Consider the following 21,669-nt stretch of genomic DNA (forward strand, 5'->3'; position numbering starts at 1 on the left):
TGAAAGAGATTCACACAGGCCTGAACGTCTGTGATACTCAGGGTGATTTGGGACAGTGGGAGAATTTGCACATTTAACAAGCTGTTTCCTGAAAGGCTGCTTGGTTGGAAGCAGGAAGAAAACACTAGGAGGCCAGGTGACCTCGTGTATCCTTGTAATTCTGACTATACTAGTTATGAGATTTGGGTGGTCACTGAGTGGTGAAAATATTTAAGTGGTGGACTACTGGCTAATGGAAAGTTGGGAGTTCTACCCCACCCAGTGGCACCTTGGAAGATCTAATCTATGGAAAATCCCATGGAACACTTCTGTTCTGTACACGTGGGGTCGCCATGAGTTGCAATCATCTCACCTGCAACCAATAACCATAACCCATCATCTCTCTTGTTTAGGATGAGAAATAATAACTGCCTTATCTTCCAGTTCTAAGAAAATTGCCCCTTATTCTTGATTGGGTTGCTTTACCCCTCTGACCCAATGGACCCATTTAATTTGTACAACAAACTTGCTAGTCCACCTCTTTATGTGTGGCCCAAGATTTGGAGACTTGGAAGCTAGTAGTAGTTATGCTATAACACCAATACCGGTTGCTGTCAGATCAACTCCAGTTCGTGGGAATACCACAGATAGCAGAGTAGAACTGTGCTCCATAGGGTTTTTAATGGAAGTGGGTCCATTGGGGGTGGGTGTGGGTGGGGGGAAGTAGGTTACCAGGCCCTTCTTCTACTGGTCTGAATAAACACAAACCTCCAATTTTTCCAGCATAAATCACCACTGAACATTTATGATAACCAAGGCACAGAGAGTTCAGTAACTTCTCAAACTGCATCACTAGCAAACCTTGGCGGTAGGGTTTAGAATGTATGCATTTATCGAAGGCACTGTCCCTCAAAGGGCATAAACATACCCTTTCTCTCTAGCTTCAAATAATGTAGAAGAGACAGAGCACACTTTGTTGAATGAGAAAGAGGCTGATGCTAGGTGCCATCAAGTCAGGTCCAGCCCATAATGGCACAACAGAACGAAATGCCTGGTCCTGAGCTGTCCTCCCAATTGTTCCGATGCCTGATCCTATCATTGCTGCCACAGTGTAAACCCATCTCCTTGAGGGATTTCCTCTTTTTAACTGGCCCTCCACTTTACTAAACAGTATGTCTTTCTCCAGGGATGCTCTCTCCTGACAACATGTCCAAAGTATGTAAGATGAAATCTCCCCACGCTTGCCTCTCAGGAGCTCTCTGGCCACACTTCTTCCAAGACACCTCAGTTCCGCCTTTTAGCAATCCATGGTGTTTTAAACCCTCTCCTCCAGCACCAAAGTTCAAATTGTTTCTTCAAATTCATTCTTCATCAGTTTCCCTTATTCAATGTCCAACTTTTCCATGCTTCTGAGGTGAGCGAAAGAACTACCATGACTTGTGTCAGGTGCACCTTAGACCTCAAAGTCATATCCTTGTATGTCAATCCTCTAAGGAGGTCTTGTGCAACAGATTTGCCGAATTCAAAATGCAACTCTTCTTTTGATCCCTTCACTGCTCCTTCTGTAAACACCGATTATGGATCCAAGCAAGATGAAATCCTGGACAACTTCAACCTTTTCCACTCTTATCATGATGTTACCTATTAGGTTTTCTTTACATTGAGTCATAATCCATACTGCAATCCTTGATCTTCATCAGCAAGTACCTCAATTCCTCCTCACTTTCAACAATCAAGGTTTGTCAGCTACATATCACAGGTTGCTAATAAGCATTTCTCCATTTCGGATGCCACATCCTTCTTCATATAATCTGGCTTCTCTGATGATTTGCTTGGCATACAGATTGAATAGTATGGTAAGAAGGTACAACCTGGATACAGAACTTCCCTGACTGTAAGCCACACCGTAGTCCCAACTGCTTCTTGATGCATGTGCAAGCTCTGCATGAACACAATGAAGTGTTCTTGAATTCCCATTCTTCTCAAGGTTGTCCATAATTTGCTATGTTGAATGCTTTGGCATAGTCAATACAACCCTACTATACATTTTTCTGATAGTCTCTGCTTTCAGCCAAGATCCATGTGATATCAGCAATGATATCTACTGTCCCATATTCTCCTCTGAATCCACGCAGCTGCCTGTAAATGTACTGATGTCAATGCTGACTCATAGACACCCCCGGTGGGTTTCTGAGGCTGTAACTGTTTATGGGAGTAGAAAGACCAGTCTTTCTACTGGAGCTTCTGATGGTTTAAAACTGCCAACATGCAGAACAAAAGCCAATGGATAACCACTCCTATGTTGGATAAGATTTATGTATGGATTGAGCTCTAAGAACCCCCCCATAAAATGATTAAAAAGGAAGAAGAATGGATGTTTATTAGCTCCTCAGATTTCTCATCTCTAAATTTAAGATAACACCACATAATTATTGAATGTTTAGGAAGAGTAGATAGATTTTTTTTAAAAAACGTTGTTATTGTTAAGTGTGAGTTTATTTCAAATCATAGCAACTCTTTCTACAAAGAAGGAAATGCTACCTGGTTCCACGTCATCTTCACAACCATTGCTATGCTAATCCAATTGTTGCATCCACTGTGTCAAGCCATCTCTTGGGGGAATCTTTCTTTATTTAGCTCTGTAGCTACCATCCAGTAAGTTCTGAATCATGACAGCCCTATGAACAACAGAATGGTGTTCCTTGGCCCTTCATCATTCTCATGATCACCAGCATTCTCATGTTCAAAGTTAAAGTCATTCGCACTTCCTAACAATCTCTGCCACCATCTCTGGACCTCTGCTTCACCAAGCAGGGTACTCTTCTCTCGCTGTTGACTGCACCCTGATGATATGTCCAAAGCCAGTGAGTCAGTGTTCTGTTGTGATCCATTAGGTTTTCGGAGGCTGATTTTTGAAAGTAGATTGTTGGCTTTTCTTCTAAATCATAGTCTGGAAGCTCTACTGTAGCCTGTCCATCATGGGTGACCCTGCTTGTACTTGAAATACCAGTGAAATAGCTTCTGGCATCATAGCAACATGCAGGGTGCCACAGTACAACAAACTGATGTGTGGGAGTAGGTCAATGAGAAGACATTTTATCCGTGTAAGATTATTAATTAGGGTTTGGGAAAAATATTGAAAACATTCAAATGTTATTCACTTTACCTTCCATGAAAGAAAATAGACATGAAATAGATATGTGACATTAGATGGGCAGGTTTAAAAGATATCTTTAAAACGGTACTATCTTATGTTGCCTATATTCATGTTAGATGTCTTCCATATGGGGTCTATAATGTCTATGTGCAGTTGTTAAATTTGTCATTTTCAAGGTCTGCTGACAGAAGCCCAGAAGGTGCAATGTCTACCTAAAGCCAGAAAAGATACCTGATAGAGCAAGGTTTTGCCCTTGGTGGTTTCTAGGCAGAAGTCCTTGGGTGTTAAACATGGTTAACAAGTGCGACCTGAAACCTGGAAGTATAAATCCATCCAGAGGCTTCTCAGAAGAAGGATCTGATAATCAGCTTCCATAAAAAAATCCATCATTGAAAATCCTGTGGGGCTCACAGAGGGTCATCTATAATTGGATAATTGGAATAAACTTAGTAGCTGGACCAGTACTGGTACTGGTAGTTCTTATGCCAAAACATAAAGCTTGATCTCTTTTGTTTCCTGGTTGATTTCTTGATAATTATTTAATAGCTAATTCATAAACTTCCCCAAGCCAGGAACTATATTTAGCACAGTCGCTTGTGACTCCCATTCTAAGCAGCAAAGTGAATTGTGCAAAGGAAACTCATTGCTTGAATAGAAGAATAAATGAATTCATCAGAGATGCTTGGAGCATATCTTAGTTTGGGTTGACTAGAGAAACAAATTCATAGACACATATGCATATATGAAAGAGATTTCTATAAAAAGTAATTATGTATCAAGAAAACATTCAAGCTCAGTCCACATCAAGTCCAAAAGTCCGATATTAGCCCATATGTCCCATACCAGTCCATAAATTCCTCTTCAGACTCACACAACACGTGCAATGATGCCAAATGCAGGAAAATCTTGCAGATCCAGTGGTGATGGAAGCATTTCAGCACTGGCATGGGTCTCCACTTGGATCCTCCGGTTCCAGGGCTCTGGCTTCATCAGCGTAGCTTTATGTGGCTTGTCAGCAAGAATGTCTTACAGAGAGAGTGTGTGTCCCACCTCCAGGGAGGAAGACAGGAGTTCCCAGAATCCTCAGGAGAAGACTATATCCACACAAAGGCCTCATTGACTATGGCTTGATTGACAGGCTAGACTCCACCTCTTCATTCCTAGGTGGCAGTGGCCTATGGAACTGCCACAGTGCATGCCTCTGAGCCTGTTTGTGTGCTGAGGGGCAGAGGGCAGAACCTCTGGATGGAGCAAGAACCTCTGCCAGACCGTCTGGGAAAGCATGGCCTCCACATCCTGAATAACAGGATTCACCATCTGTGATCCAGTTGGTGGGTCATCCAAGGATGGATGGCCTCTTTCACGGTTCCCAGACATATGCTGGCTTCCCTTGAGTTCCCCCGAGTGTTAGATCTTTCAAAGATCTCGGGTACAGGACATGTCCTGACTCTCCTCACTCAAGGCCCCAACATTTTTAACATGCAGGGCCTCTGGCCTGGCTCTAGATCGATACAGCATTATCTTTCACAGAAAATCACTTCACAACGATGCCCCGTTGGCAAGGCGAGCAGCTGATTGGACTCACTGCAGATCAATGGCTGCACCCTCAGGAGCTCAGGAGTACATTGTTTCCTCATTGCAATTTGAGGATTGCACTTAACCTTACAATGAGAGTGCCCTTGAATGCTCAAGTAGGTGGCTTTTGATCAGGGTCTTGAAGAGTGATAAAGAACTCTGCAGGGAGAGACACAGCTAGGCCAGATTTGCAGAATGAAGAGGAGAAGGTCATGAGCCAACTCGGTGTTATCATTTGATTCTGATTTGCTGTGATCCTATAGGTCAGAGTAGAACTCCTCCATAGGGTGTCCAAGGCTGTAATAGTCGTGGATACAGACTGCCACATCTTTATACCGTAGGGAAGCTGGTAGATTCAGCTGCTAGACTTTCATTTAGCAGGTGAGCACTCAAGCACTGAACCACCAGGGGGCCAACCACCTAACTGTTCATCAGCTGATGAATAAATAGAGTGGACCATAGATGCCCATAATGGACTATCAATCAACCATAAGAGAAATGAAATCCCAACACATGCTATAACGAAGCAACAGCGAAGATGCGACGGTGTGCAAAGTCAGTCAGCCTCAAATGGACAAATGCTGTGTGAAAAAAGCAAATGGATCTAAATCAAAGTTGTCAGTGGTTCCCAGGAGGGAGAGGGAGGGAAGAAAGGGTAGTTTGTTTAGGGCGTACTGAATTTCTGCTTGTGGTAGAACAAGAATTCAACACATCCCCTAAATGTTGTTGTTGCTATTAGATGCCATCCAGTCGATTACAATTCATAGCAACCCTACATGCAACGGAGCAAAGGGGCGGTCATGTGCAGTAACAGGCCCAACTGTCCCCGGTACCGTGCCTTCCTCACTATTCTTATTATGTTTGGGCCCATTGTTGCAGCCACTGGGTCAAGCTCAGCGCCGGGTCTTCCTCTTTTCACCGCTCTTCCTTCTACTTGAACAGGCACGATGGCCTTTTCCAAGGACTGGCCCAAAGAAGGGAGATGAAGCCTTAACATCCTCACTTCAAGAAGCCTTCGGGTTGAACTTCTTCTGAGACAGATCTGTTTGTTCTTTAGGCAGTTGGTGGGGATTCTCAATACTCTTTGCCGGCACCACAATTCAAATGCATTGACTCTTGTTTGGTCTTCCTTACTCAATATGCAGATGAGGTGATCAAAAATACCATGGTTCCAGTCAGGTACAGTTTACTCCTCACATCAATGCACTTCAACACTTTGAAGAGCTCTGGTGCAGCAGATGTTTCCAATAAAAGGTGTGGTTCGATCTCTGGACTGATGCTTCAGTGAGCATGGACTTTGGAGACAGGCAAAATAAAATCTTTGACAACTTCCATATTTTTCTGCTTTTATCGTGATGTTACCTATTGGTCCAATGGTGAGAATTTTGCTTTTCTTTGCATGCCACTGAATAGAGGCTGTAAAACTTATTTAATTCTCCAATGCTTTGTCATGTATATTTTAACCTTAATTAAAAAATAAACTCAGGGAATCACTTGTGGGAAATAAAAATCTGAATAGTTTATAGAGGACCTACTTTATGTCGGGAATAGCGTGGTGAACAGCTTCACATTGAAGAGGAAGAAGCACCGGGGTCTCACAGGGGTGACGAAACTTGCCCAAGGTGAGTGGGCTATAACTGATGGGTGGGATGAATTCCGAATGGGCAGATCCACAGCCCAGTCTTGTTAGAAGCTCAAATAAAATGCACAGACTGCTCTGATGAGCCCCAGGCTTCATGCCTCGACACGTTCATATGTGAAAGCATTCTTGTTCCCTTGTTTTCTCAAGTGTCCATTTTGGAAGTTGTCCAGTGGTATGTACAACAGAAAAAAGTTGTCCGGGGGTATTTACAACAGTTGTCCAGTGGTATGTACTTGGTACTGCACCATCCTTACAATTGTTCTTGTGTTTGAGTCCATTGTTACAGACACTGTGTCAGTCCATCTTGACTAGGATCTTCCTTCCTCTTTTTTTCTGTCCCTCTAAAGGCTAATGTTTTTCTCCAGGAACTGGTCTTCTTTCACATGTCCAAAGTGCATGAGAGAAAGTCTCGCCATCCTTGCCTCTGGCTGTACTCATTCAAAGACTGATTTGTTTGTTCTTTTAGCAGGCCACAGTACTTGCAATATTCTCTGTCAGCACCATGATTCAAAAGCACCAATTCTTCTCTGGGTTCCTCATTCGGCGTCCTGACTTTGGCATGTATACGAAGCAATTGGAAAGACCATGGCTTGGGTCAAGGGTACCTTAATCCTCAAAGTAATACCCTTGCTTTTCAACACTTTAAAGAGGTCTTGTGCAGCAGATTTACCCAATGAAAAGTGCCCTTTGATCTCTTAACTGCTGATTCATGAGCATTGATTATGGTTCTGAGCAAGACAAAAATCCTTAAAATTTCTATCTTTTCTCCACATATCATGATGCTACTTATTGCTCCAGTTGTGAGGATTTGGGTCTTCTTTATATTGAGTTGCAATCTATACTGAAGGCTGAAATCCTTGATCTTCATCAACAAGTATTCAAGTCCTCCTCATTTTCATCAAGGAAGGCTGTTTCATCTACTTATCAAAGGTTGTTAACAAGCCTTCACCCAAATCTGATGCCTCCTTCATATAATACAGCTTCTCTGGTGATTTGCTCAGCATACAGATTGAATAAGAATGGTGAGATGATACAACTCTGTCATACATCTTCCCTGATTTCAAACCATGCACCATTCCCTTGTTTTGTTCCCACAACAGACTCTGGACCTATGTACAAGGTCTGCATGAGCACAATGAAGTTTCTTGGAATTCCCATTCTTCTCAAGGCTATCCATAGTTTGTTATGATCCACACAGTCAAAAGCTTTTGCCTAGTCAGTAAAACACCAGTAAACACATTTCTGGTACTCTGCTTCCAGCTAAAATTAATCTGACATCTGCAATGAGATCCCTTGTTTCACATCCTCTTCTGGATCCAGCCTGAATCCCTAGGTCCTTGTTAATATACTATGACTGCAACCATTTTTATATGATCTTCAGCAAAACTTTACTTACATGTTGCGTCAGCTGAGTTGTCTAGAGAAACAAACCAGTGACACTCACCTATTTACAAGAAACAACTTTATTTAAGAAGCAACGTTTTATCAAGAAGGCATCTGAGCCCAGTCCAACCGAAGTCCACAGATCTGATGCTAGCCGGGCCCTCTTTAGACTCATGTAGCTGCAGGTTAGTGATGCAGACAGTTGATGCAGAACAAGGGAAGGCCACAGGGCAGTGAGTTAAGAGTCATACGGATCCAATGTTGATGGAGACATGACAAGGCACCAGCAGCTGTTAGAGTCGGGTGGATCACATTTTTTTTCCATGCTTGAGCTCATTATTTTATTTATTTATAAGTCCTTTTATTGGGGGCTCTTACAGATCTTATGATGATCCATACATCAATTGTATCACGCATATTTGTACATATATTGTCATCGTCATTTTCTAAACATTTAATTTGTATTTGAACCCTTGGTATCAGCTCCTCTTTTTTCCCTCCCTCCCCACCCTCTGACCCTCAGGTGCCCTTGACAACTTATAAATTAGTATTATTTTCATATCATACATTGTCTGCTGTCTCCCTTCACCCATGTTTTTGTTGTCTATCACCTGGGATGGGGGTGTTATCTGTCGATCATTGTGATCAGATGCCCCTTTCTATCCCTTCTCCCCCCACCTTTCCCCACCCTCATGGTATCCATACTCCTATTACACTTCCTGAGGGGTTTATCTATTCTGGATTCCATGTGTCCAGCGCATCTATCTGTACCTACTCCAGTCCAGTCAGATTTGTAAGGTAGAATTGGTGTCATGGTAGTTGGGGGTTGGGGGTCAGAGGAAAGAAGCATTAAAAAACCAGAGGAATGTTGTGTGCTTCGTCAGTGCTATATTAAATCCTGGCCGACTGAAAGCCCATCCATAGACAATCAGACATCCCCTCACAGAAGGGTCACAAGGAAGGGACGAGTTAGCTTGAACTCATTCTTGTAGCTACTGTGTCCATCCATCTAATTAAGGGCCTTCCTCTTTTTCACTGCCCCTCTGCTTTCCCTAACACAATATCCTTCTCGAAGGACTGGTCTCAGTTTGTTGCACTGTGGTGGCTTGTGTGCTGCTGGAAGCTGTATCTGGTATTTCAAATGGCAGCACATTCACTCAACTTGAATAGGTTTCAGTGGAGCTTCCAGACTAAGAGCAGATAAGGAAGAACGAATTGGCTTCAGAGAAAACCGTCACCCCAAACAGCAACATCTAGCCGTTTTAAACCTATAATGTTCTTACAGTCCATTATATGTCCTCAGTTTCTTCAACTCAAATTTATGGATAATCACATCAATTTTGTAGGGTGATCAAATAATAACAAAAGTAATAGCTACAGGCAATGTGCTCAACTCTACCATGAGTCTCTTCACTAAACCTAGAAAGTAGGTTTTATTACTATCCTCATTGTCAGATAAAGACACCAAAGCTCTCCAAGATCACAGAAGTAGTATTTGTGCGCTGTCAATCATCTTTCCTCATGTTTTACTATTATCTTCATTTTTCTTAGAACAAAATAACCCCAGCTCCTTGCCAGGCTTACAAGGTCTCACATTATCTGGTCTATGCTTGTGTCTCTGAACTTGACTCTTGTCAAGGGTTTAGACCCCTCTGGACTCCCAACCTGTACTATTTCTACCCTCCATCCTCACCTCTGGTCTGGTTATGCATCTTTGAGGGAACAGAGAACCCTTGTCTGACTTTGTTCTTAGTGTCCAGGTAGACATGGCTTCTCATATTTGACTGCTCATGTCTGTCTGTGAGAGTTTGCTTAGGGATGGTGGACCCATATCTATTTAATTTTCTATTGTAATTTCTGTACAGGGTACAGTGCTCGACACTAGCAGACTTTATTTAAATGGTGGAGCGACAGTGGGTGAATTCATTGTGGTTCACTCTCCTTCACTCTGTCTCTAGAGTCTGTCATCACCTCTCACTTAGATCAACTGGCAGGACAACTCCCATCACATTATATTTGCATGGGTTAGTGTTTCCAGGAAGTACAAATGGTAAATGTAATTGGCTAACCGAAAGGCTGGACGTTGTCCAGTCCATCCAGAAGCTCCTAGAACATAGTAATGGTGATCTGCTTCTTGAAACTGTACGAATCACTGCTCGACACATGTATGTGGTTGCCATGCCTCGGAATCAGCTCATAACCTTTGAGAATCTCAAGAAGTTTTCTCATTTCCTTCTTTGATTTCAGAAACTTGGTGCTCAGTGAATTAATACTTAAAGTCGCATGAGAAAAAATTCTATCCAAAAGCATCATTCTCAATCATTGTGAATAAATACAGGCAGTTTGGGGTTTCTAATAAGGTTTGTGTCTAATGGTCTATAAATCAGATTTGTAGTTGAATTGAAACAGGTGAATAGGGTCCTAACCTATCTTATTGGAATGCAAGAAAAGGTTCAACATCTTTTCAGTGATTTAAAAGTTTTACAGGTAGCAAGTGAAGGCAATTGAGATGAAGCATTTCTTTGGAGCAGGATAGGGGTTAGTTCCTACAAACCCTGATTGCCTGGTGGTTACACGTTGGGCTGATAATGGCAAAATTAGGAGTTTCAAACCACCAGGCACTCTCAGGGGAAAATGAGGCTTTCGACTATTGTAAAGAGTTACCTTTCTGGAAACCCACAGGAGTAGATCAACCCTGTCCTATAGGGGTTGCTATAGGTCAGAATCAACTCCACCGCAGTGAGAATTTTAGAGTTGTTTCAAACCAAAAGTCCAAGCTCACTGACACTGATTGAGTCAATTCTGACTCAAGGCAATCCTATAGAACAGGTAGAACTTCCCCTGTGGGTTTCCAGGACTCTAACTCTTTACAGGAGTAGAAAGTGTTGTCCTCTTTGTCTGGTGGAGTGACTGGTGGTTTTAAACTGCTAATCCTGTGGTTATCAGCCCAACTCATAGCCACTAAGTTACCAGGGCTCATCAGTCTATCAAACTGAAAAAAAAAATCATATAACATTAAAGGCAAAGTGCCAGTCATCCTTAAACTGGTTGTTTGTAACCAGGAGATTGCTGGCACCTCAGTTAGCCATGGGAACAACTAAGATATATACTTGTTGAGTTGTTTAATTGTTTAAAAAAGCCTAGATACACACACATACAAGAGCCAAAAGGACCACGGGCTTTGATATCATACACAAGTGGACTTGAATTCTGACTCTGTCACCAATTTGTTTTATGTTCTTGTACAATTTAATTAGCCTCACTGAATCTCAGCGTTCTTATCTTTGAGGTGGGTTTATAGTAAATAACTCACCAAAGTGTGGTGTCAATTGAATCTTAGCAGCATAAATGGAGAGAGTATTTGTGGAGGTCCATGAAACAAATGGTATGGTGCAAGCAGTCAGACAGGCACTGGCTGGCCTCAGACTATGGCTCCCATCTGCCTTGGCTTTTTCATCTGTCAAATGGGAATCATGATAACACTGTCTACTCTATTTGATTATTCTGTCATCCATTTGTCAGCGTGCTGTATTGTGGTGGATTATGTGCTGCTATTGTGTTAGAAGGGATGTAGCCAGTATGTCACTTACCAGTCTATTTACCTATTGTAGACAGGTTTCAGTGAAGATAAGATAAACTAGCTGAAAATCTACATCAAAAAAGCAACCAAAGACAGCCCTATAGATTAGGGTTGAGCCTACTCTATTGTTTGGTTGAGCCCTGGTGGTGTTATGGTTACACATTGAGTTGCGATTCACAAGGTCAGCAGTGCAAACTATCAGCCATTCCATGGGAGAAAGACTGGACTTTCTACTTCTGTAAAAAGTTCATCTTGGAAACTCACAGAGGCCATTCTGCCCTGCCCCATAGGGTCGCTATGAGTTGGCAGTGAGTCAATGGCAGTGAATTTGGTTTGGTTTTTGTTTCTTTATAGTTTTGCTGGCACTTCGTCCATATATCATACAATGTAATAGTTCAATCACATTGTCATTACGACAATCAATTTTAGTACATTTTCTTCTTCCTTGTATTCATTATCAGTGTAATTATTAATGTTTTTACCTGTGGGGAAAATATACACAGCAAAACATTCTTCAATTCAACACCTTCCACCTGCATATTTCAGTGCCATTGCTTATACTCTGTTATGCAACCATTATTGATACCCTTTTCCAAATTATTCCACCACCATTAACACAAACGTAAGCCCCTCTAAGCAAAAATTTAGTTTGGGTTTGGTATTGTCTGGTTTTGTCCTGGAGAATGAGCCCTCTCATTTGAAAGGTACTGAAAATGCATCCTGGCCATAATCATGTATTTGGGAAAACCAAATCATTAGGAAAATAGGGCTGAGCAGCATTTTTGATCTGTTATACGTGAGGTCACAAGAGTTGGGCATCAACCCAACGACATCTACCTATTGACCCACCTACATGAATAGACACCTTCCTACCTACTTCGTACCCATCTACCTACCTACCTATCTGATTATTATGAGAGTGAAAGAACTGCTAATTAAGGCACATACACACATACGCTTTGAAAATAAAGCAAATAAAACCTCCAGCCCTTGGCGTATCAGAATATACAACATATATTGACTACTATTAAGGAAAGCAAGGGACTTCTAGGGACTAGGTTGGACATGGGTGTGCCCTGTAGGACTACTTAGCACCCGCTTATCTAGCAATGGCCTAGAATCTCAAGAACTGGGTTCCCAGCATTCCAAAGAGAAGCCACATAGTTTCCACCGTGTCATTGGTTTATGGGCCTATGTGACAACTTGGAACAGATGTGTTCTCGTTTAGAGCCAGAGACTGGCAGGGTCACAGTACGTGTCTACCAGTGGGGAGACCAGCTGAACTAAGACCATTAGGCCATTTCTCTTGAAACCTGAGTGAGGAAAGTCATTCACAGAAGACTCCCATGTGGATCTTGGGAGATGGGGCCATGTGGAGTCAATGATGGAGACCAGGGAAGAACATAGCCTTCATGCTGCTTCTTCTGAGTTGCCTGGTTGGATGCCTGCATCCGGACCAGATGCACTGAGACATCAGGGATTCCTAAGTGCCCATCAACCTTCCCAGGCATTTGCTGTGTTCTTGGGGTCTCCATGTGCCTGGATGCCATCACATTTTGATTATTTTGCAGATATTCATTAGTCCCAGCCACATGGCAGTGAGCAAGTGCAAATTATCTCCCTCATGGAATTTACAACCTGCTGGGCCATCACCCAGCAGTGTGAGCTGTCATAGAGCAAGTGCAGCACATGGAGACCACCTACAAGGTGCACAGGACTCAGGGTGGGTCATCAAGAAAGGCTTCTGGAGGAAGCTGGATCAGAAGGTATTTAGTTATCCTCAGGAGATGCAGAGCATACGAAGAACCAAAGGCAGAATTATCGAGCATTAACTTCTTCACTTCTTTATTAATGACCAAGCCAATGACGGAATCCAGAGTAGGGGGTGCTGACCTGGAACAGAAGAGGGTATCTCGACACTCGGGTATCTAAATCTCACAATTTGAACTAATTGTCGCTGTATTCAAATGTCAGTGACATGTAGAAATGTGTCATTTGGCTAGGATGTAAATTTGGTTCATCATGGTGAGAGATTATTAAACAGAAATAAAGCACTTAATGGGAGGGGTGGCCATATACTTTATCAAACAAACAGAGAATGTGTGGTGTGAACAACAAAGCAAAGCAAAGAAAAATAAAATTCACTGCTGCCAAGAGGATTCCATCTCACAGCAACACTGTACGATAGAATAGAACTTCCCGCAAGATTTCCAAGGCTGACGTCCTTACAGAAATATTCTGCCATGATGTTTTCCTGCAGAGAACCTGGTTCATAGCCCAGTGTTAACCTAGTGCACCACCAGTTAGTTTGTTTGTTTTTGAGGAGAACCAATAATTGTGCGGAGAAAACAGGCAAACAGGCCTGTCTTGGGAAAGAGAAGCAGTCTATCTATCTTATTTGATTGGGCTCTCAAAGTCCCAGAGAATGTAACAATGAATATCATGAACATCATTGCCATCACAACCCCTGGGTTTTAGATTAAGGCTGCACAAGTGAGTTTGAGTATTAGATAAATGAATCATTATTTTACTATAAGCATGGCTCAATATTATATGAGGTATATTAAAAACACAATATTCATTCTTCATCTGAAATTCAAGTCACACTGGGCATCCTCAATTGCAACCTTCCAAAAAAAGCCAAAATCACTGCCGTTAAGTTGATTCTGATTCATAGCAACCCTGTAGGACTGGGTAGAACTGCCCCCGTGAGTTACTGAGACCGTAATTCTTTATGGGAGTAGAAAGTCTCATCTTTCTCTCAAGGAGTGGCTGGTGGTTTTGAACTACCGACCTTGCAGTTAGAAGCCCAATGCTTAGCCACTGTGCCACCAGGGCTCCTGAATTGAATTGCAGCCCTACTTGTATTCAAATCTAAACTTCTCCATTTCTTCATTATATCACCTTGAACAGGTAAGATGTTATGAGCTGATGTATAGAAGGGGGCTTTAAAGAGTTCATGGTGGAAAAATCTCATTATTTGTTCATTCCATTTTTCCACAAACCTTTTGAAGCCTCCCCACATAAAACTTTTAGTAAAGTCCCTGGCACATAATAAGCACTCAAACAAAGGTGGACACACCTTACAATTTTTCTGGTTCACTGAACCGTATTTTTGAGTGTCCTCAAAGAAATAGTCAGAATGCTGCTTGGGAATGAGGGTTTCGGGGTTTCATCCCAAATACTTTGGACATGTCGACAGGAGAGATCAGTGTCTGGAGCAGCACATCCTGCTTAGGAAAGTAGAAGGTCAACGAATAAGAGGATGACCTTCAATGAGATGAACAGGCACAGCGGCTGCAACAATGAGCTCAAACAAAACAATTGCAGGGATGGGTCAGGACTGGGAAGTGTTTCATTCTGTTTCCCATGTGATCTCTCTGAGCTGGAATCGCCTCAAAGGCAATCCTCAACCACTCTGTGCTTCATCTTGAAAGCATCGTTTCTTCAGGGGATGGATGGAGGGACTGAATGAGGCGTTGTAAGCCCTGGACCTGCATCAGGCTCCGTTCACCAGGTGCTGGCCATCATTTGTAGGAGCGAGGGAGACTAAAGGAGCACTTGCTTCCTCTACTCATGTCATATGTGTACCTTGTGGGACCAAGGGTACTCAGCTTAGGAGTGAATTTTTTTTTTTTTAATTTGGTTTCTTTTTTTTTTTTTCCCCTCTTTTTTAACATTTTATTAGGGGCTCCTACAACTGTTATCCCAATCCATACACACATCAATTGTGTAAAGCGCATTTGTACATCGTTTCTCAAAACATTTTCTCTCCATTTAAACCCCTGACATTAGGTCCTCATTTTTCCCCTCCCTCCCCGCTCCCCCCTCCCGCATGAGCCCTTGATAGTTTATAAATGGGTATTTTGTCATATCTTGCCCTGTCCGACGTCTCCCTTCATCCACTTTTCGGTTGTCTGTCCCCCAGGGAGGAGGTCACACACAGTTCCATGTAATCGGTTCCCTCTTTCCTACCCATTCTCCCTTTACCCTCCCTGTTTTGCCACTCACACCACTGGTCCTATAGGGCTCATCCGTCCTGGATTCCCTGTATTTTCAGTTCCTATCTGTACCAGTGTACCTCCTCTGGTCTAGTCAGTCTTGCAAGTTAGAATTCGAGTCATGGTAGTGGGAGCGGGGAGGAAACCTTTAGGAACTAGAGGAAGATTGTATTTCTCATCATTGTTACATCGCACCCTGACTGGCTCATCTCCTCCCCGAGACCCCTCTGCAAGGGGATCTTAGGAGTGAATTTTAAGGAACCCATAAAGGAGATGATAAGAGAAAAATCTGAAAAAGAGAGAGAGAAATCTAGCAACATATTAAAAATAGAAATGAATGTAAAAATGCCTTATAAACAAAATGAAATGAAAAGAGAAAAGACGTGCCGGACCAGCCCCTGCACGGCTGTACCTACTTCACCCCACACCTCTCCTGCTTCCCTATCTAAGGATGTCACTTAAATGTTCTTTCCAAAGGATGACCCAGACAAGAAAGGCCTTTCCCATTGTAGGTGGGGCTAGTAGAGCAAAAGAGAAGACAGCTGAAAGAACAATGGTTTTTAAAAATGACAAGTGAGTAAAGAGGCACAGAGGGCCATTACTGACCTTGTCTGCCTACACAGGGGAGAAAGAGAATCCATCTCCACACAGATCCAAGGACAATGGCTTAAAACAGAAATCAGACAGGCCTCTGGTTTCCATTCTTATTTGACCTCATCTGTCGCCAACTGTTCTTCCCCCAACACTCCACTTTTCTGTTGGGTTCAACAATTCATTAGAGTGGCCACACAGAGGTGACAGACAATATCACAATGAAGAGTGTTTCCTAGTTCACAAGTTTAGTCTAAGTCAGAATCAAACGGCATTAAGGATATAGCTGTTGGTCCACAGAAATGCCTCTCCTCAGCCAGCAGCCAAGCCCCTCTCTAGTCCTCAGCCTCTTACACTCATGGTCCCTTGGCCTCGGTCGCTGCAGGCCAGGAAGCCAGTCTTCTGCTCTAACTCAGTCTCATAGTCTCAGTGGTGCTCCGCCGTTAGGTCTGACGGTCTCCTTGCCTCAGCCTCTGGTCCAGACCTGGATCTTTTGCTCCGTCCCATGGTCTCTGTGCCACAGCTTCTGATGTATCTGATCTCCACCACTGCCACTTCCGATGGAAATCTGAGATGTGTTTGATTGCTGGCTCTTCTTCCTTGATGACCCTGGATTTCTCATTATGTTTGCTTCTGAGATGGCTCAATAGTATAACTAGAGGAGTGACCACTTAAACTGGCCAGTCCCCTCTATCAGTGTTACACATACCCTATTTTCATTGACCTATGCAATTATTTGATCAATTACAGAGGCATGGATAGAAGAGCCAGATTGAGAACATCAACCTCGCTGCACAGGGCAGCAACATTTCATCTTCATAGAAACCTTGTGAAATAAACACCTTTGGAGGTTTTTAAAAATGGCTTATGAAAGCAAAGGCATGTGTTTCAAGGACATCCTCAAATTTGGAGATGATCCTTTGAGAACATCAAAAGTTAGCCTGCAGTCCCTCCCTTTGCGTTTTCTTCTTGAATATTGAACTTGGGAGAAGGACTGAGTGTCGTTTTCCCACGCGACTCTGAGCTTCTCAGAATGAGCACGGATAAACCCTGAACATGCAAAGAAATGAACTGTTGGTGATTGGGAAGTGACTCCTAAGATTAGACAGAAAGTTAAAAGCCCCAAATTAGTGGTGGGTGGGGCCCTTGAAGCCCCTCTTCCCGTATTCCTCCACCCGTGTTCTGCTGGGAGTCCCGATTCTCATGACACAGGGCCGAGACCTGAAAGGTCAGCAGTTTGAAACAGCCAGCAGCTCCTCTGGGAAAGGCTGCGCCTTCTACACGCACAAAGAGGGCATCTCAGGAACTCACAGGGGCAGGTCTACCTCTGCCTAGAGAGTTGCTGTAAGTTAGTATCGACTCTCTGGCAGTGAGGTTTTTTGTTTGTTTGTTTTGTTTTTTAATATTCTTATATTTTTATAATCCCTTTAATTTTATGATAATCTACCAAAACCTGAAGCATGCTATTTTGAAATATATCTATATCTATATATCCTCTAAAATTTGATAAAGACCTTATAAGAATGAATGACCCTTAGACGTAGTCACGGGTCTTATGTAATATGATTTCATCAAGTTCTCCAAACTATGTATAAGGGATACGATGATAACATTTTAACAAGTTCTGGGATCTAAATAGCTTATCCTGGGCCACCAAGCTGGTATGTATCAGCAGGATTCTGCCTGATTTCTTGTTTGACTGTGCACCCTGAGTTCAAAGACTTAAAAAAAAAATACCACTTTCAAATAAATCAAGAGCTCATTCTTCAAGACTCAGCTCCAATGTTTATTTCTAGCTGCCTGCCTGCTCTGTTTTTGACAGGGCCCTTGCCTTCTCTGCAATCTGAATACACAGCTCATAAGGATGAACTTAATGGGAGTCATCCTCTGTCATTTAATTCTAGCCTCCCCTTATTGAGACCTACAGCATCCATTAGATCATTAGCACCTCAAGGGCCATTCTTGAACTTTCTCTCTCCTAATCCCAAACCATAAGGTCAGCCCGTCTGGTGGAGATTTCATCTGTGGAGGAGCTCCTTGGTCCAATGTCTTTCCTTTATAAATGTAGGAGCTGAGACCCAAAGGTATTCTGCACTTCAGTGATGGACACATGCCTGGCTCCTTGGTCCATTGCTCCACGTTGTGGAGTACTTCTATGGAAAGGAAAGCTGGGGGCACAGATGGGAGAGCCACGAAGGGAGATAAGCAAGACAGTCATGGGATACACATGGGTTTCAGACTAATTCTCTGGCTGCTAGAAGGACAGTAGTTTGGAAAGACGAAAGAGCGGCACCGAGAGAAACATTGAGAAATTATTTTATTATTTTATGAACCAGCATTTGCAAATTCCTCTTCCATTGCACTATCCAATTTCCTGGGTTACTTCCAATCGCCCCTCATCCTAACATCTCCACGTCGCCTGTTTTCTCTGACCACATTTCCCTTCAGAGTAGAGGCTACTGCAGAGAAGAGGAGGCGATGCTCTGGAGTTCTGCGTGGGATTGGTTGGGGATGCATTTTTGGCTGAGAGGAGCTACAAAGAGGATGGTGCGGAATGTTAGTGCTGGGTAAACAGCTGTGCCTTAGGCAAACAGGCCACCGTCCTGCTATGTCATCTTTCCCAAACAAACAAAGCAAAGAAACTGAGAGGCAAGTTCCAGCTGGTCATATTTCTCCAGCTCCCATGACCTTGATCGCACAGTGTTTAATTAGACCTGGCCATTCAGATGGAGAGAAGATCGTAATAGTTTTTCTGAAGCTTTGTGTTCTTCTGATAACTCGGTTAGCCTGTAGAGCATGGTCACACTGTCCCATGCATGCTATCTACAGGTCATCGGCAGGCTCCCCTCGATTTCCTAAACACATTTTCACTGTGTTCTTATCTTCGTCTGTGCCTTGTCCATGCAGAAAGGCTAGACTGCCTGGGAGGTTGGAAGTGAACCCAGCTGACAGCAAACCCTAAAACCCTCTAAGCAGAGGTCCTGGCCGACTCATGACTATTACCCTCAATCCTTTTGTTTGCTTTGTTCTGAAACATAGATACCACACCAAGTAGACCTTTTCCCTTGTGTAATCCAATGCTTGCAATTCCATCAATCATGCCATACAACCATTGCCAATTTTTGCTCACCACACACAGAAGCTCAGGGCTTGCCAAAGAATGCGTGTCTCTTCACTCCCACCCCTAACCCTGTAGTTGGTGTGCGCCTGTACGTCCACATCAAAACAGCGACCTGAAGGTGCAGAGCAGACGTACTCAACAGGATCTTGCTAGGTGGTCACTACTATGCTTTGGAATTGACTCGATGGCAGTAGTTTTGGAGAGCTGACCCTCAAGTCTCTTGTGCCAGAGAGCTGCCAGGTTTATCTGAGCCCATTGCTGTAGCTATTGAGTCACTCCATGTCCTTGATGGCTTCTCTTGTGTTTGCTCACCTGCTCTATCAGGGGAAGAGTCTGCGGCCACCACCACTCGCCTTTGTCAACATTTTCCACCACTATGAACAAAGGACTCAGCGTGAGCCAGTCACTTCGTGGTTCCCATCCGTATTTTTGTTTTCACACCAGGAAAGGGAGAGATGAAGCTACCAATCCTCTCTGAGATTTCTGCTAGGTTCTGACCTTTCATGATGCCAGGCTCGTCAAGTAGGAAAAGGGCAGGTGGTTTGGCAATGAGGGAGGGGCCGTCAGGAAGGGTTTCCTGCAGCTGCCAAAGAGAAATGATTCATTTGAAATCTCATTCGAAATTGAGATTTCCCGATCTAGAACCTACCCAAGACAGCCACCGTTGGCTTTACACTTCTAATATATCAATCCTTCTTCCTGATTCCATGTCCAACTTTTACAAGCACATGAGGCAACGGGAAATACCATGGCTTGAGTCAGGCACAGCTTTGTCCTCAAAGTCACATCCTTGCTTTCCCACACTCGAAGGAGGTCTATGCAGCAGATTGAGTGAATGCCGAGCACTCACTACTTAGAAAGGACTCATGAAACTGAGGCAACCAGGCCTTGAGGAAGCCAAGTCGAAAAAAGGTGCCTCACAAATGACATAGGTTTGGGCTCCAGAATGTAATGAGAAAGCTTTTTAGAAATGAAAGGCTGCCTTTCTTCATTCCCTGAACTGCTTTTCAGAATATAAAAGAAATTAAATAACAACAACTGCAATTAAATAATAGCAGCTACCACTTCCCGAGGCAATTAGGGAGATGGATTACATGTAATTAATCCGGAGCCCTGAGAAGGAATGTTAACCCTTTGAAATCAGCTCTGAGCTGTTCTCTTAGCAATGGAACCTGGAAGCTTTCTAGCTGTCTTTATTTCAGTGTGTTATTCATAAACACCCAAGACACCTCTGTGCAGAAGCATTCCTTGCCTGCCGATCAGTCCACACCTGGGTCAGAATCCTGGGTCTGTTGAAACTAGCTCCATCACCCTGCTTTTCGGGGCATCTGACCTTGCCAGTGCAGCTCTCCTGGAGCCCTTGATGGATTTGGTGCTCACATTCCATCCCCTTTGAAATATTTGTCGATAGGGCCACTGCCCTCAGGACGAAAAACACATTTAAAAACAGAAAGCAGCAAAAGGCAATGCTCCGTCCCTTGTTAGCAGGCAAGCACCCTGGGGAACAAATTAAAGAAATAATGGTTTTGGTAAAACTCAGCTTGAAATGAGTTTGGAAGGCTGTAAGTGCTGCTAATAGCTTGGCGGTGCCTTTGTTAGGGAAAGGCCTGGGGAGTCAGGAGAATGCTCTTCTGCATGTCAGAGGCCAGCAGCTAAGAGAGAGCACATGCCAATCAAGCCAATGACATCTGTTTAATATGAGGATTTATTTTATTTTTATTGTTTTTATTAAGGAACAGCTTACAAAAGCAAAGAAGGTCTTGGGAAAATGGGCAAGGGGCAATGCAGTTCTTGGGGGCTCGTGATAGCAGGGAACACGTACATCTGTAAGCATTTGGAAGATTAAGAAAAGTCTACAATCCCTAGAAAGGGGAGTTGAGGAGGTGGTCATCGGCTAGGAGCCTTCGGAAGAGGGAGACTACTCAAGAAGAACGCAGGACAATGCATCATCTATTTTTACCCACCTTCCACCAACCCATGTCCTGCCTCTTCCAGCTGTATGGAATCTCTGGGTTGTACACATGGTTAATGTCCCTGTTTGCTAACCAGCTTCACCTGGTAGCACCATAGTAAAAAGTCTTGATGACCCAGTTCCCACCTGTCAGTTTTACTCTGACATGCATGGGGTCACCATGGGTGGGAATTGACTGGATGCCAATGGGTGCTTCCCATTGGCTAGAACAACTGAAAGGCAGAGGACCAGGGGACCCTCCAACCACGGGGCACAGAGATGATGAGAACGAGAGAAGGAGTGTTGGTCTGGAACGTCCAAAGACATGCACTCCACACAGGTTGCTAGTGGGCATCTCAGACTTCCCAAGCCTTGTACCACACTCTGGACTTTTTACCCCATCCCGTTTCCCTCATCGAAGGAATGACCCCACCCCACCCCGCCATGACCACCAGAGAGTCAAAGCCTCAAATCTAGCAGTTGCTCTTGAGCCCTCTTTTCCCTCACCCTCATTTGCAAGTCTCATAGATTGATTTTTCATAGATTGAGTTCATTGCCATCTCCCATGCTTCCATTGTGGGCCAAACCACCCGGATTTCTCTGATGCATAGTTGCTGTGGTCTTCTCATTGGTCCTTCTGCCTCGGTTCCTGCCCTCTACAATCCATTACCAACACTCAGAATGAAATT

This window comes from Echinops telfairi, unplaced genomic scaffold (genome assembly GCF_000313985.2).
Source record: "Echinops telfairi isolate 266 unplaced genomic scaffold, ASM31398v2 ScPeMD7_7468;HRSCAF=8506_2, whole genome shotgun sequence".
Lineage (NCBI taxonomy): Eukaryota > Metazoa > Chordata > Mammalia > Afrosoricida > Tenrecidae > Echinops > Echinops telfairi.